This window comes from Etheostoma spectabile, unplaced genomic scaffold (assembly GCF_008692095.1).
Source record: "Etheostoma spectabile isolate EspeVRDwgs_2016 unplaced genomic scaffold, UIUC_Espe_1.0 scaffold342, whole genome shotgun sequence".
Taxonomy (NCBI): Eukaryota; Metazoa; Chordata; class Actinopteri; order Perciformes; family Percidae; genus Etheostoma; species Etheostoma spectabile.
The window spans coordinates 381,135-396,708 of record NW_022605589.1 but is presented as its reverse complement, the minus strand read 5'-3'; the positions used below and the strand labels follow the sequence as shown (position 1 = coordinate 396,708).

General features: G+C 38.6%; 1 long non-coding RNA gene across 1 annotated transcript in view; it reads left to right on the top strand.

Annotated features, from left to right (window-relative positions):
• Window positions 1–4,218: 4,218 nt before the first annotated feature.
• Window positions 4,219–15,574, top strand: part of LOC116686297 (uncharacterized) — a 19,661-nt gene continuing 8,305 nt past the window's right edge. The window contains exons 1-2 of the long non-coding RNA XR_004331211.1: window positions 4,219–4,230; window positions 11,887–11,889. This is a non-coding gene — a long non-coding RNA (uncharacterized LOC116686297). The remainder of the gene's footprint in view (window positions 4,231–11,886; window positions 11,890–15,574) is intronic.

Here is a 15,574-nt window from a genome sequence, read left to right as displayed (position 1 = left end):
ACGCTTCGTGCTTTGGTTTTGTCCTCGCACCGTGATGAAGTGTTTTCAGACCAGGGAGGATTGTCTGTAATGTGCACCCCAAGGAATTTGGTGCTGCTGACCACTCCACAGGTGAGCTGTTGATGAGCAGTGGAGCGTGGTGAGGCCGGTTCTTCCTGAAGTCGACGACGATCTCTTTCGTCTTCTCACGTTCAGGATCGGCTGTTGTCTCTGCACCAGCAAACCAGCTGCTCCACCTCCTCTCTGTAGTCCTGGTCGTTGTCATCCCTGATCAGGCCCACCACCGTTGTGTCGTCCGCAACTTCACGATGTGATTAGTGGGAACCGGGGACGCAGCGTGAGTCATCATAGTGAACAGCAGGGGCTCCAGGACGCAGTCACTCTGTACATATAAAATGACAAATAAATAAAGTTGAAGTTGAAGTTGAAGTTGAAAGTTGAAGAATGACAATCCAAAAGTAACTAATGGTGCGCGCTCCCTAAAGTATACTTCTGTATGGTCAACTTAATAAAGTATAATGTATGTGAAATTAATCAAGTGTCCTGTGAGATATTTGTATCTAAATAAATGTTTGCGACAAATGTAAATGAAAAAAAGTATATAAATTAATCCTAAGGAAAATATAAGTGCATGAGGTTACTGCTCTTAAACTGGTTGTGTGGCCATGGCTGTGGACATCACACTCATTCTGTGTAATGGAATCTGTAATTTAAAGGGGGATGTTCAAAATAATAGCAGTGTTGTGTTCAATTAGTGCGGCGATTGATTCAGTGAAGAAACAAGTGTAACTTATAGCCCATATTTAAGGAAGGAAGGAAGCCAATGCTGCATGCAGTTTATAAATGCAGCCAAAATGATTTCAAATGCCTTGAAATGGCATCCAAAGCTTGAACCATGTGGGAAAAAACGGTCAACTACCATTCAGCGCAGGGACACGATCCAAGGTCTCTGTGGCACGCAACAACAGGGAAATGAAATGCCACACGCAGGCCACAACAACGGGATAGTTGTGGTTAAGAAAAAAAGAACAGGGAAAGGAACTGTCACACGCAGGACATGCCAATAACAATGGGACAGTTGTGGTTAGGAAGAGAATAACGTGGAAAGGAACTGAAACACACAGGACACAATCCCCGGTCTCTCTGGGTGAAAGTCTTGTATTGTTTGACCCATCCACCACACTGACCAACCTCCCTGGCTTTTCAGCTTTTACTACTCGCTACCGTAATCGTTCTGTGATCACAAAATAGGCTTCCCATTGAAATACATTACTTCAATATTTTGTAATTGAACAAAAATAACAACATTAAGGTGACCATGAGACTGGGCTGCTCTGTGTGTGCTTGATAACAGTCAAGCCAGCTGACCGAACCAAGGGGTAATTGTTAAGAACTGATTTCAAATTCAATCCTGAGTTTTACAGGAATTTTAATTTAATCTGTTTATTGATCCCCAATGGGGAAATTACAATTTACACTCTGTGTCCACACTTTGTTAGTAATCACACACACACACACACACACACACACACACACACACACACACACACACACACACACACACACACACACACACACACACATGCTCAGGATTTGTACATGCTCTAATGTAGAGATGTCAGAGTGAGTGGGCTGCCAGCTGAACTAGCACCCTGAGTGGTTGGGGGGATATGGTGCCTTGCTCAACAGCACCTGGCAGTGCCCAGGAGGTGAAGTGGCATCTCTCCAGCTACCAATCCACCCTCCCTACTTTTTGGTCCATACGGGGACTTGAACTAGTGACCCTCCGGTTCCCAACCCAACTCCCTATGGACGGAGCTACTCCCAACCCCAATGCAGTCAAAGCCAATGCAGAAAAACTAATACAGGAGAAAAATGATCTCTTTTCTTAGTTCTTGTCAAAAGCGTACTGCACTATTCTGGATAAGCTGGAGAGTATGAAGGTAAATATGGTGCAAAATGTGAGAGCGCGTAAATGCAATGTGAGCACTTGTAGAATAGGATTTGAGAGCTTGGGAAAAAAAAATAAGTAATTGTAGATGTGATGTGAGCACTTGTAGAATATGTTTTGAGCGCTGGTACAACTAAAATTCAACTCGTCAGCTAGCCCACTTCTAAATACTGTAAATACCTTTCAATTATCTCAACACTTTTAGTATATATATGTTTATTCAGAATATGTGTCCATACAGAATCTACATCAAGGACACAATATTCTTCTTTTTTTTTTTTCCCCTTTTTCCACTCCCTCCCCCCCCCCAAAAAAAAAAAAAAGAAAAAAAAGAAAATACACCACCCCACCCACTCTCTCTATGCGTAGCAACACACTAATAACATATATTTAGCACTACCAATGTTAAAAGGTCAGATAAAGGAGTAAAGGATACAACAGAAATATGAGGAAATAAACAAGACCGTATAGATCACTCTAGATCAGTCTCTCAGATCTAGGCTGGTAAGAATGTCCAGGAAGGGAGTCCATATCTGGTCGTACTCAGCCAATGTCCCGTATTGAATGGAGAATTTTTCAGGCGTGCAGTACGACAAACAGTTCGGTAATCCAGTGTTTTGGTTGGAGGCTCCATAGATTTCCAATTTTTAAGTATACACTTTTTTGCTGCAGATGATGCTATTAAAATAAAGTATTTCTTACAGGAATTTAATTTCAAAGACATAACATCTCCAAGTATCCATATCCTAGGGTCAGGTTCTAAAGGTATCCCACAAACTGATGAAGTTGCCTCAACACTTTTAACAGTCCAACTGAAGCACTGGCGGTGAGCTCCAGGTCCTGCAGCCACGGACAGACAGCCATCGTGCCAGCGTGGAAACATTGCTAGAAAGCTTCGCTGCCGACCTCAACCGGATCTGATCGGAGTTCCAGTGGGACACGGAGAGCTCCAGACCCGTTAGCAGCGGCACGACCCCCCTGGAGCCCACCGCCAGTGTTGGTGGAATTTAGTTGTACAAGCTTTCAATTCATATTCTAGAAGCTCTCACAATTTGCACCATATTTACCTTCATAGGAGAGTCTGAAGGTACTTATTTGACCATCCTTATAATAAAAAATTGCAGTAGTCCAGCAAGTAAAAAATGCATGGACTAGTTTTCAGCATCGTTTTGAGGCAAGATGTTCCTAATTTTGGCAATGTTACAAAGGTGAAAAAAGGCTTTTCTCGAGGTTTGTTTTAAGTGGGCATTAAAGGATAAATCCTGATAAAAAATAACTCCTATATTTCTGACAGTAGGGCTGGAGGCCAGGGCAATATCATCCAGAGTAGCTATATCTTTAGATAATGAGGTTTAGAGGTGGTTAGCACAATAACTTAAGTTTTGTCTGAGTTTAACATCAGAATATTGTAGGTCATCCATGATTTTATATCTTTAATGCATGCTTGACTGGTTTTGTCTGGCTTGATAGGTATAATTGTGTGTAATTTGTATAACAGTGAAAATGTATTGAGTGTTTCCTAATAATACTGCCTAGAGGAAGCCTATATAAGGAGAACAGAATTGGTCCAAGCACTGAGCCTTGTGAAACGCCATGACTAACTTTAGCGTTGCTGGAGGATTTATTGTTAACATTAACAAATTGAGATAGATCAGATACATAGGACTTAAACCAGCTTAGTGTGATTCCTTTAATGCCAACTAACTACGTTCCAATCTCTGTAATGGGATTGTATGGTCAGTGGTGTCGTATGCAGCACCAAGATCTAATAATAAGACAAGAATGGAGACAATTCCTTTGTCTGAAGCCGTCAGTAATTTTCCCCAGTGCTGTCTGTGTTATGATGCTTTCTAAATCCTGACTGAAGTAACTGAACATAACTGATTAGCGACTACCTTCTCAATGATCTTGGAGATAAAGGGAAGATTAGACGTATAGGTCTATAGTTGACCTCAGCTACTTTAAATGACTGCGGTACATAACCTGTTATTAAAGAGATATTGATCACATCTACTAATGAAGTGTTAAGTGGCAACGATTCTTTAAGTAGCCTCGTTGGGATGGGTTCTAAGAGACCGGTAGATTAGCTGAAGAGACCTTTAACATTAATTTTTGGAGGTCTATAGGAGAAAAGCAGCCTAAGTATATGTCAGATCTTGTCGTTTTTTCTAGTGCGCCTGTGTTTAAGGGGAACTGTTAAAAGTTGAGTGAAAAAGGCAATGAATTTTATCTCTAATTGTAGAGACAGTAGGATAGTAGGAACCATTAAAACAACCACCGTGCCGTCCTCTCCACCCGACAGACAGACACACTTACTCAGCTTAGAATTACGGTGAGAACTAAAAATAACACTACCTTGCCGTCCTCTCCATTACTGCAACAATCGCTAAACACACTGCAAACTCACAGTCCTCATTATCCGATTTACCCTCCTTTGGCTTAAAACAACTCACCGTTGTCAGCTACGGCCGCTGAACAGGCTACACGGAGTAAACAGCTGTGGCCCTCTCTCCTGGTCCTCCGGTACCATTAGCAGTTAGCAGGGTTAGCATGGCGGCGTTAGCCAGGACCAGCCGGGGTCACTTTGCTGGCCGCAACTCAGGTACTGTAGCTATAAAATTCAATGTGAGTTACTTATTAATATTCACTTTAACATATGACAAATTTATAAAATATGATCCATTGTTATAGCCCTAGCTGTGTCCAACAACAATATTCAAATGAGCTGCAACCTTGACCAGCTGAAAAATAGAAACCATGTCTATCTGTCAGTAATCATAAGAAAATAAAGAATAATTACATGTAATGTACAGTATATAACAGTGACAGGGCCAAGAAAACAGGTGTTTGTACGTTTAAAAAGGCATTTGAAGTACATGCTGCTCAAAATGCCTCTGTACTTTAAAAGCATAATTTTGAACGTATGACTTTTACTTGTACTGGAATATTTATAAATTGAGGTATTCTTATTTTTACTTTGTTTTTTTTCCAACTGGCTCTGTGCGAGGTGGAGAAATAACACCACATAGCTGCATTGTTAGGACATTAGGTTTTTTCATTTTGTGTAACTTAATAATTTTATTCTTCAGCATTTAGCTGATGGCTGTAGTTACTGTTACTGCACAATATTTAGCATAAAGCAGCTGTCAGACTCAGCTCCACCTACATTAGCTACGAGATTAAAATGCTGTGGTTTACATGTTCATGTATCAATAAATTACCTCTAAGTTACCTCCGTGAAAGTGAATTGGTACCTTTTAACTTTTGATACCAACTGCTTATGCTTAAAATTTAAAATAGAACACATGTTTAATTGTGATTGCAGGAACCAAGAAATTCACAAACATTTTCTTGTATCTCATCCTACAAACTATTTTCTTGTATTCCTGGCAGTGTTATCGATTTATTTTCAAGAATAAGAATTCATAATTCCAACTGTCTGCAAGTTTAGGAAATATCCTATAGTTCATATTTAATTCAGATTTTATGAATGAGGAAATTTAAGGAACTGTTATAATTGAAGTCAAGCATCTAATTGTATTTATCTATTAACACAAAAAAATTGAAATTAAGCTTCATTGGATATTTTGACAATTTTATGTGTGATCAGATCAGATCTCAAATTGACCACTCTGATGATATCTACCAATACATGTTTAGGCAACTGATCACTTAGTTTGAATAACTGTTATTTGTAATGGCATGGAGAAGCTAATTTTACATTTTCAAATAAACAAGTGTTCAGGACACAGCCACACATTCCCATTACTGTGTAAATTTGTTTGATACAGACTGCATTGATGATAGGCCATCTCTTGAATGTACTATTATTTCAACCTAATTAATACAAATTATGAAAAGTATATGTAGCATTTCTGCAATCAAAAAAATAAACAATTTAAATGCTATTTACTCCTGGTAGTCATTTAATAAATTGAGTTAGGCATAAAGGCCTATAAAAAGGATTATTTAAATAAAATAAATAACCTTTCACTTTCATCTAGCAAAAAATAACAAACATCTTCATTGCACTGTATTAAGAATTTAAAATACATCTGAAGAAGATGTAAAAAGAGTTGTAATAATCCACAAAGATCTTCTTTTAATGTTTGATTTATTCACCCATGGAGGTTAAAAACACTAGGCCTAATGTTAGAATATTATCTAGCCAAAATAAATTGAACCAGGCTTGGTCTTTTAAAATTCGTTCAAAATAATTTAATCGGACATATTGACACCAAAATTCCCCGCTGAGGAAGCTGTATAGGAATTCTTTTTTGCCCTTTTATTGTTTTATTCACTGCGTTAATCCTGTCAAATGTATTAGTTTGGCCTGTCTCGAACTAAATGAAGCTCTGGTTGATTTAAACTGGTTTGGTCAGTGCTCAGCTCCTTCCAACATGTGTGGTCCAGTAGCTTCTCAGTTTAACCCTTTCACTGGTGGCACGGCTTTGAAAGGAAGGTTGTTATTCACATACAGAAACAGGCAAAACTAGATCAGTTTAACTCACGCAATGACACAAAGTATGCAGTATATCTGTAACTAAATCTTTAAATCATTGAAAAGTGAAAAATTAAAATTCAAACCAGATATCCATGATGTTATTTTAAACATCTAGAAAGTATGCAGAGCTATTTAATACTGACATTGCTTTAGTTTATCACTCTGCTGAGAAATACAGTCTCTAAGCCAGAGATCCTAAACAGGGGGTCCATGACCCTTAGAGGGTCCTCAAAGTTACTGCAGGGGGGCCACCATACTATAACGTTTTTTTTTAAAATTATGAATCTAACATATTATCAGCAAATATAGATCCTATCTGTGAAAAAAACAAATTGATGATAGGCTTACCTGCCTCTAGATAAGGTAGTCACTAAGGTAGCCATCCACAGACAGACAATCCTAAAGCTCTCCTGTCAATCCTGTGCTTTCAGTTCAATGTTTAACATTAAAACATGATTTTTAAAATCATCTCAACAATTGTTATTTTTATAGCTTAGTATTCTATGCATTGAAAAGTATAGCAAGTATGTGTAAAGGCTTTAGGCAGCCCACATTTGTTGTAGGCCCAGTTTAATATGCAACTTTTTATTTTATACAATATGTAGTAGGTGGTCCCTGATCTGTCTCTCTCTGTTAAGGGGGCCTTGGCTTAAAAAACATTAAAGACCCCTGCCCCAGGCAGTACAGAGATGTGCTCCCGAAATGCAATGCGTCTGTAATTGAGTTGGAATGTAGACAACACAGAATGATATGTTTTGAAAGTTAGGCTATTACTGCCTTCACCTAACATGGGAATAATTCCAGAAACTTTGGAATTATGACCTGCAATTAAGAAGATGTTTGGTGGATGTTTACTGAATTTAGTAAGCTGATTAGTGTTTTTGTACTTGATATACTGTGTATAAACAGTGACGATAGCTGGGGCCACATTTTAGGTCATGTTTTAGAGCAAAATCCTTGAGCTGACCTCAACCAAAAATGAAATGAATTATTGTGTCCTACATTTTGTGATTGTACAATACTATGCATAGTATTGTACAATCACAAAATGTTTCAGTATTATTTGTTGTACCACTTATATGTAATAATCTACTGAATGCACTTCAATCAGGGTATACTTTTTTTGCAGAAATGCAAAGGTTTATTGTAAATATGCATAATGAAATGTACAGGATCTTTGGAGCTTAGACTCCTTCGTTGTAGAGCTAATACGTTTTTTGAATAGGGGTAGAGAACTATGTCATAACCCCCAATGGAATCCAGACACCGGTGGTGACAGAGAAGGAACCCAAAGACCAGACCGAAGGAGGCTCCGGAGCGTTCAGCCAGAGAAAGACACCGACAGGAGGTGGAAGGGGAGGTGGAGGATGCCCGCTTTGCATGAAATGACAACTGATAGCACAGGGAGAGAACAGATTTAAAGCAAGGTTGTGATGCCCTGGAAAGTTTTGGCTGATTCTGATTGATTTAACAGGAAGGCGAATGCCTCCAATGGCTGATTTGATTTGTATAAGAACAGTGATTAAGTGTTAGGTCTTCCTAAAGGAATTTACGCTGAGCCACATGTGTATTACTTAATTACCAAATGGAAAAGCATATTGTATATAAGTAAATTGTATAGTAGGCCTATTTTATTTATCAACATGGAAACCTTCTTCTATGTAACTGAAAAGCTTTGTTGAGAAGCCTATTTGCCAGGAGGCTAGAGATGGAAACTGAACTGAAAGGTATTGTATCCAATGTCATGGATTTTCTACATATCCAATTTCACATGAATGCAGCACGGGAGTCAAACATTAGGCCCCGCCCTCTGGAATGCCAAAAGGCCGAACCCTAACCCTCTGCAGGAATACCATTCAGAAACATACGACTGAGCGGAGAACGGAGGGAGGCAGGCATGACTATGAACCTGCATGGCAGCCAAAAGCCTTACCCATCCAATACTTATCGTAAACACACATATCTCTTACATGGCTCATTACAGATTGGACGTATTTTACACATATACTGTAAAGAAATGGTCAGTAAATTACAATCTACAGCAGGTGGTTAACAACCCAGTAAAACATGTCTTGGTGATATTAAAAACATAAATTAAAGATTCAGCCAAATTAAGTTGCCATGCACAGAACTTTGCCAGTTAGCATTGTCTTGTGCACCACAAATTCATATACAGACAGAGAATGCTGTAGGTCCAAACAAATCCAAAACTTAATAAAAAAACAACTTGATCAGATTTTCAGAGTTATGTCAAAAACAAAATTCACTGATAATTGACAAGACATGTAATTAAGGAAAAATCAAAATAAATACTTATTACCGATTCATCAAGATTTTGAGACAAAGTCAGCAAACGTAGACACATCAAAGTTGAAGAATGCTCTAAATTTAGATCATTTGTACACCTGAAAATATGTATATATATGTATTATGAATATTGGTTTTGTAATGGAAAATTATTATACTATGTACAGTTGCAAAGTAGACGGAGCTCACTTTACACTTTTCCAGAATCACACAGCTCATTCTGTGTGACTGTCTTAACCAGAGGAAGTACATCTATTCTAATCTATGCAACAATCTTCTAATAAATCCTTCTGTCTGTGTCCAACAGTGTTGTTGTTAATAGTTAATAGTCATTATGAATTGAATTAAGTTACAGTAACTTAAAGAGGTAGACTATGATTAAACTGGGATTTTAATCACTAACATTGTATTTTAAGAATGAACTTTGCCTGTTTGTTTGGTTAGTTTACTTCTACTGTGTTTGCTAGGCAAATTTGCATCCTAAACATTTAAATCAGATGCTGAATTTGTTCCACCCAAAAAACTAATTTCTCCTAGTCAAAATGATATTCTTACTAGTCAAAAATATGCACAGTGACAGTGATTTCTTATGAGAAATTGTATTTCAAGATATCTATAACTAAATCTTTAAATCATTTAAGATTTAAAGTGAGCAAAATACTCTCACCACCACCACCACCCCCACCCCCACCATGCAGACACACACACTCTTTCTCTGTTCTGGCGCCATGCTGCCCAGAGTAACTTGAGTCACTAAGCGCCCACTCGAGTCACCAGTCCCTCATCCTGACATCTGGCTTCTCTATAGCTGCTGACCCCTGGGGGTCACAGTTCAAATGGAGTGGGAGGAGGGAGGGAGGAGGTAAGAGCTACAAGTTTTCCTTAAAGTGCCAGTGAGATGCTTCTTAAAAGAGACAGACAGAAGGTGGTACTGTTAATGATAAATATATGTATCTATCCATAAAAGCAAGTGTGTGCATGTTCATTGTCTTTGAAATATCTAGAAAACTTTCATCCAATCTACTTTACACTTGGCGTGCGTTTGGGATTCGCAGCAGCACTACTGAATATTAAAAATTGAAAAAAAGAAGTGATGGCACAAAAAAGATTGAGGAAAAGAAAAAAAACAAGTTGTGAGCAGCTGCGGGGACGGGGCTTCACAGCTTGTCTTTTGCAACGGGCTACCGGTGATTAATAGCCTACGCCAATTTGAAAATTAATATCTGTACGGCCTCGCCTGATCACAGCAATCGTTTTGGTGTCTCTTCTAGTCAAGAGCCGCAAGAAAATGTTTGAAGTTAGGCAGGTAATCACATACAGGAAGGCCGGATACTTTACAAAGTAAAAAAAATTCAAAATAAAACACCCAGGTTTATGGTGATTTTGGCTGTCTGGACTTCTCAGCTTTGTCTCAGCGAGAATGAGACACACACACACGCCAAACTGTTTTTTTTAAGACACTGAACCCTGTATTGCTCCCAATGCAATGCCCATCGGTGTGTGAATGTTTATCTGATGAGCAGGTGGCACCTTGTATGACAGCTTCGGCAACAGTCTATGAATGCGTGTGAATGGTGAATTGTTCCTGTACTATGTAAAAGCGCTTTGAGTGGTTGTTAAGACTAGAAAAGCGCTATATAAATGTAACAGCAGCAGCATACAACTCAAGCATTTAATACTGCCTTATTTGAAACTTTGACTTCAGAGGATACATTGTACTACCAGATTTACCTGACAAAGAAATATTACTGGTTACATTGCAGATGCAGACTTTTCTCACAAGATTTGACAATTGAAATAAATACATAATGTATTAATCTTATTAATTAGGTTTTAGGCCTCTGTTTTTTTCCCCTCAACATTTATTGTGCAATTGTTTATTTTTATTCAATTCAGTTAGATATAATTTTATGTATAGTATCAAATCATAACAAGAGTTATATCAAGACACTTTACAGATAAAGTAGGTATAGACCACACTGTATAATTTACAAAGACCCATCTATTCCAATCACTCCCCCAAGAGCAAGCATTTAGCAGTGGCAGGGGAAAAACTTCCTTTTAGGAAGAAACCTTGAGTGGTGAGAAAAACTTCCTTTTAGGGAGAAACCTTGGACAGACCCAGGCTGTTGGTAGGCGATGTCTGACGGTGCCGGTTAGGGGTGTGATGAACAGTAACAATAATAGTCACAATAAAGATAATGCAACTATGATTAGAAATAGTAGTTGTAGTAGTTAATGGCATAGCAGGACATAAGAGGGCACCGCAGGGCGTTACAGGACGTCGCAGGGCACAGCAGAGCATAGCAGGGCGTTGCAAGACATAGCAGGGCACAGCAGAGCATAGCAGGGCGTTGCAAGACGTAGCAGGGCACTGCAGAGCACAGCAGGGCGTTGCAAGACGTAGCAGGGCACTGCAGAGCACAGCAGGGTGCAACAGGACATAGCCGGGCCACATAACCACCGGGACAGATGCAACCATGATTTAATCAAAGGAATCATGCTATTAATATCAAAATGCTGAGATGTAAGGTCATTGCCTTATAGAGTTCACCAAACAGGTCGGGGCTCCACTACATGCTCATTACTGCATGGTCTCTGTCTCCAAAATTACAAGATGGCAGCACCTGTATCCGGGATATTATAACTTCACTTTTGTACAGTCTTTATATACAGTCTATGTGCGGACATCAGTAAGAGGAATCCATTTGATTGGCAATCCAGCTTAAGCAGAGAATTGCACATGAAGAAAAATAGTAGTGAAAGAAGCAAGCAAACGACTATGAGAGGACAAACACAGAAGGCTCTTCTCATTTTTTATTTTCTTATTTAAAAACAAAACATGTTTTAAAATGAAAATCGTACAACAACCGCAAACCTGCGACTAGCTGCTGCCACTGAAGTCTATGATCGCTTATGTAAACATGTCTTTTTCCCTTTGCCTGTTTTTGTTTTTCAGTTCAATATTTATTTTTAACAAAAAATTTGTTATATGTGCATGATTCATTTCCTAGCTAGTTGAGTTGACTTCAGACCTTAACCTCTTTTTTTACGCATTTATATTATATTTTGTGAGTAAAGTCTGCATTTACAATGTAACCAGTAATCTTTCTCTGTCAAAAAGTCAGTTCTGGAACCAGAGCCATTCAAAATGTGTGCTGTCGCTGTTGAGTCTCATACTGTAAAACTTAATATAAAGACTATAGACCGTGGTTGGTGCTTGACTAAAAACTAGCACCACTAAATTAATAAGATTCAACAACTTAATGTTTCATACACACACTCTTGCCACAGCATATTAAAGTTCATTGCTATTACCAGATGAGTGACAACTTTGTTTGGATCATCTTCTGTAACTAGTATAACTCATAAAAGCACAGTGGATGGAAAATACGTGTTCAGCTGCCACAGATCTTTTAGACAAACAAGCTCCCCTGCATGTGGCCTATGTAACACAAAAACACAATCCCAAACTGCAGTGACACTATGCTATTTCTAAATAATATAGTGGATTGGGCAGGTTTTGATATTTCATCATGTAAAAATTAAAAGAATTAAAACTCCAGGAGAATAGCTGGGCGTGTTGACTATTTTCTCCCAAAGGTTTTGTTGCATTTGCTTAGGCTACAGTATCAAGAAAAAGTCTCCATCGCGGCTTCTCTGATGTGCTATCCGCTGACTTCGTTCTGTGTGTGCATGTGGAGGAGCTCAGCCCCAACACAAAGCAGGGGAGAAGTTGTTACTTCATGATAAATACTAGCTTTAGCCACGGGGCCCGCTTAATACTGGGTTTTGGTACTTATTCCTAATTAACATAATTTTTCCCTTATTCATCCCGTTTCAGGCAGTATTTTGCAATACACTGGTAAAAGCAAAATACTGTATTGTACAGTTAACTTCATTTAAAATGGTAAATGGCGTTTTCTTTTTCAGAGTGCAAATGTTCCACCTAAACAAGTTCCTTCCCCAGACCATTTGGAGCTTAGCGCCAGCCAAAATGATGTGAAAAAAGTGCAAACAACACCCAAAACCCCTGTTTTTTTTCACATTAGAGAGTTTCAATGAGGTCCTCCATGCAATTGTAGAAGCTTATAAATCCATCATGGAATTACAGTATCTTTGTAAAATAAATAAATAATTATGAATCCAAACTCAAGTCACGTAATCTACATAATCTACGCATCACTTCAAGATAACCTCTTTCTGATTTTAGCATTATTGCTAACACAATGGGGCGGCTGTGGCTCAGTGGTAGAGCGGTTGCCTGCTCGGTTGCCAATCGGAAGGTTGGTGGTTCGATCCCCGCCCCTGCAGTCATTGTCGAAGTGTCCTCGGGCAAGACACTGAACCCCGAGTTGCCCCCGGTGCTGCGCATCGGAGTGTGAATATGTGTGAATATTTATCTGATGAGCAGGTGGCACCTTGTACGGCAGCCCCGGCCACAGTGTATGAATGTGTGTGAATGGTGAATGTTTCCTGTATATGTAAAAGCGCTTTGAGCAGTTGTTAAGACTGGAAAAGCGCTATATAAATACAGCACATTTACAAAAAAGGCTACAGTTGGATTGAAATCCTTCCAAAAGCTTGGTAAAACGGCCTGAAACTTGTGACTTTACTGAGACTTTGCATAATAATTCCAATACAATAAATCCACAACTGAAGGGATGTTTAGTGTCACAGCATAGCAATAACCCTGGGAAAACTTTCTACTACTTTTATAAGTCCAGGACCAGTTGGACCAGTTTGGCAGACCAGGCATATGAAACAAAGCTAGCGCTAGGCCACCAGGCTACAAGGTAATGGTTGAATGGCCGATCTTGTTGAAGCCCCAGCGCTGTTTTGCTTCTAGCCATCTTGGCTACCAAGTGACTACTGACTCTGTCTACCAGTCACATAAGGTCATGTCAGAAGACAGGTAGTTTGCTTAGCCAATAGAAAACTCGAACCTAAAAGCCAAAGGTTTTGTTTATTATTATTCTCCATGTGATTTCAATACATTTCTGTGGGATCCAATATCCGTTTTTTTCTTTTCTTTTGTGTTTATGGTCATATAACAATGTGTACATTCATGTCACATCCCTGCAAGATACATATCCTGATAGCCCACGTTGTCCTGAAAAATTATGTCTATAGCTTGATTGTGCATAACAGAGTTGAGGTTATACAAGCATTATTACACAAGGAGACCAGGTGAACCAAAGATTTTGAAAAAAAACGTAGCGGTTAAAGGACGTATTTCCAATGTCAAACCCATTACCTGCTCTTGGAAATTGTTGGGTCTCTGTAAATTATGTGCGTGTGGTCTAGACCTATACTATATCTGTGAAGTACCTTGAGATAACTTCTGTTATCTCTGATTTGACACTATAAATACAATTTCTTAACACAACAAATTACTTGATCAAGTCAATGCGTAGTGTCAAAATTGGTCTCACAGTATGTATCTACACATCACATGTCAATATTCTTGGACAAATATGTACAATAATTACTATAATTATAACAATTGATGTGCAAAGGTGTTATTTATTCACTGCTGCTACTTATATTCACACTGTACATGTTTGGACTGTATTTATGTCAACACTGCACTAAAATAGAATTTGTAGAATCCATTTGAAACAATCTTTTTAATCTAATCTTAATTGTAACCTAATCTCTATTAGTTCTACTTAATATTTTTTATTTATTTATTACTGTAGCTATGTTACTTTATACACTAATTGACTTTCCTTGCTCCTATTTTAGGAGTAACTAAATCATTTCCATAAGGGGTCTGATTCTGATTGTATTTATGTATCACAACATCACAGATCTCAAACATGCCTCAGGGGGCTATATGCTCTGCACAACATACGGCAACCTCTGTCCTTAGACTCTCCATATGGGTAAGGAAAAACTCCTGCAAAAAAACTCTTTAAGTGTGTGTGGGGGGGTGATAGAAACCTAGAAGAACTAGGAGAAAGCTGGAAGGGATAGTTCTCCCAAGATGGACAGATATGCAATATACGTGTACAACATGATACAGTTACAGTATGGACAATCAGGATGACAAAATTATGGAGCTATTTTTTATGCTCTAATTACCTCTTGACTCTTTGTCTCCCTGCCGGTACCCGGAGCTGTTTGTCACATTCCAAAAGTCTCTTTGATAAAGTTTAACTTTTTTAAACCATATTTAAGTTATATAATTCCCATTGTGTAAATGTTTTCCACATTGTGTAAACATTTTGCATGCAGTGTATTCTCTTGTCACAACACTTTACTAAAGCAACTATGTTTAGATTAGAGGTGGCTAACCAGTTCAGCATAGAGTCCAAAAAAAACTGCACCATAAGAGCCACACGGCACAAGCACGTCCACACCACAACAGCAACAGTGACTTCCAGATCTTTTTTTTCTTTCCTTGATTGACTCAGTGGGAAACCTGACAGTCTGTGTCCTTTTCAGTCTGACTTGTACTGGGTTGTGGACACTCAAAGCAACTCTTTGTCTCATTGTTTTGACTTTACTTGTTGTACAGTGTACAGTGTAGAAAACACTGATTTACAGACGTAAGTTAATGCAAATATTGACATTGGCTTGAATGCAACCTGTTTAACATTGGGATATCTGTCTGTGGTCACTGTTTTTTCAGAAGTTTGTGGTCCTTTCTCTCAACACAGATTTCAGTCGGTCATCCTCAGAATGTTCAATCATCTCCATGGGATGCTGCAACATTTGTTTTTCAAACAATCTGATTCAGCAATGAAAGGGTTAAATAGGGAGGCGATCTCTTGTTTTCTTCAGGTTGCAGAATCTGTCCTCAAAAC